The sequence below is a fragment of the Corvus brachyrhynchos genome, unplaced genomic scaffold (genome assembly GCF_000691975.1).
Source record: "Corvus brachyrhynchos isolate BGI_N302 unplaced genomic scaffold, ASM69197v1 scaffold245, whole genome shotgun sequence".
In the NCBI taxonomy this organism is placed as follows: Eukaryota; Metazoa; Chordata; class Aves; order Passeriformes; family Corvidae; genus Corvus; species Corvus brachyrhynchos.
The window spans coordinates 3259993-3262307 of record NW_008238988.1 but is presented as its reverse complement, the minus strand read 5'-3'; positions in this window follow the sequence as shown (position 1 = coordinate 3262307).

Below are 2315 nucleotides of genomic sequence, written 5' to 3'. Positions count from 1 at the left end.
GTTTTGTCTTAGCTGGTGCCTTGTTTTCCTTCTATTATTATTTACATAAATTGTCATTTCTTGCTGGCTGCTCAACTGCACATCTCCTCCTCCCATGCTGAGCAGCCTCCCCAGTCCCATTGCTTCCCGGGCACCTCATTCCTTCATCTATGGGGAGAAACCTGAGTTCCTCTTCATCAGATCCTCCTTCCTCTCCTCTTGGCTGATCCTATAACCACATGGTGAGACTGGTTCACTCAAAGCTGCGTTCTCCTCACCACATGATGTAGGGAGTTGGCTGTTCTGGCAGCTCCTGTGTTTCTTTTCCTTCCTGGAACTCATGCACTGTGAAGGATGAACAGAGAAATGTCAGCAGGGAGTCCTGGAGACAGCACCTTATACTCCTCAGAGTGGAAGAGGTGACTTGGGTGGGAGGAATCAGACTGAAATCTACCAGATGATAAGTGGCAAAATAAAAAAAAAAAAAAAATCATGGAGACAGATTTTATTCAGCTGTATTTTATTTTGGAAGCAATGTCTACATTGTACAGTGCACAACAGCTCAGAAAGAGTTGAAATAGCTTTGCATAAATATTGCATGAAGCTTTGTGTGCAAACACATACAAAGCACAGAGCTATATGCAAAACCTGGCTACAGAGGGTGAAGGAAAATGTGGAAGCCTTTCCTTCCATACCTGTAGAGCTTCTGGTACCCTTGGAAAAGTAACTCTGCATTGCAATACAGGTTTCAGCATAAACATCTTCAGGGATGCTGTGAGCCAAGATCCAGGACTGAAAGCCATGGAGAGGCTTTTAAAGTCAGCAGGGGTGGTCTAAACTTTGTAGGGCAGGGGTTGAATCTACTTCTGGGCCTTTTATGGGCCCAGGTACATAAAATGGGTACAGAGGTCCAGCATGTGGCTTCTTTTTTGTTTCCAGTTTTGCTTAGCAATGTCAGGTGAGCTGGGATGATCTGGAGAGACCCTTCAAAAAGTCACTCCCAATTCAAACGTGACCACAGATGCACTGACACGGCTGTGGGCTGAAGCAGCAAAAAGAAATGGAGCTGGCTTTAGCTTCAACCATCCTCTGAGCATGTGCCCCCACCTACATCTGCGCCAGGATTTGGGAGGGCTGTTTTTAAGCTGCAAGAGGAAGTGGGTGTCCTTTTTTGAAAGCACTTTACAGTGGTTTAAGACGACTGTGAAATATGGATTTTTGTTAGCTGTGGGCTCTCAGGACAAGGACCCACCAGGTAAAGCAGGTGTATGGCCCACCACTACGTGTTGGGTGCTGCAAACAGCATGGGAGTGAGGGGACAAATTTCATCTGAGACCTTTCAGCACCAGAAACACTCAGAATCTTTTGAGGAACAGAGGGATAGTGGGAAAGAGCATTTCATTATGCTCATAATGTCCATGAGAGCTGCTGTACAGTGGGCTCACATCTTCCCAAAGCTCATATTGTGGAGGACTCCCTCAATGCCTGTTTCCTCCTCTTCCATTTCTCCCCTTAGTACATGTCTGCAACTCAATTTTTGCTCTATTTTGAAACTAACATTTTCCTTTTTTTTTTCCCTTCAGCATCTGCATTCCACCCTCCGCCTCTTTCCACCACATGCCCATTGAAAACCTAATTGCAGATCCTTTGCTGCAATTAGTCTGCATGCTGCTGCAAAGTTCACTTCATTATGGCTTTTTTTGACTGGTTTACTCACACAGGCTCTGAAGCAACAGCTCGCCAGTGCTTTGATCCCACTGCCCATGCCTGGTGCAAGGACTTCCAGGTTCTCCTCTGCTTTCCACTTTTCCCTCTCCTTACACCCTCACCTCTTCATGCCTGGAATTTTTCCCCCCCAGATGCATCATTTTTGCTCCTGGTTTGGATGTGCTGGTCTGTATAGGCAGCATTTCGCTTTAAACTGAGAGAAGGGAGGTTTAGATAAGATATTAGGAAAAAATTCTTCCCTGTGAGGGTGGTGAGGCACAGGTTACCCAGAGAAGCTCTGGATGCCCCATCCCTGGCAGTGCTCCAGGCCAGGTTGGACAGGACTTGGAGCAGCCAGGTCTAATGGAAGGTGTCCCTGCCCTTGGCACGGGGGGGTTGGAACGAGGTGCTCTTTAAGATCCCTTCCAACTCAAAACGTTCTGCGATTCTATAATAATAATAACAATAATAATAATAATAATAATAATAATAATAATAATAATAATAATAATAATAATAATAATAATAATAATAATAATAATAATAATAATAATAATAATAATAATAATAATAATAATAATAATAATAATAATAATAATAATAATAATAATAATAATAATAATAATAAT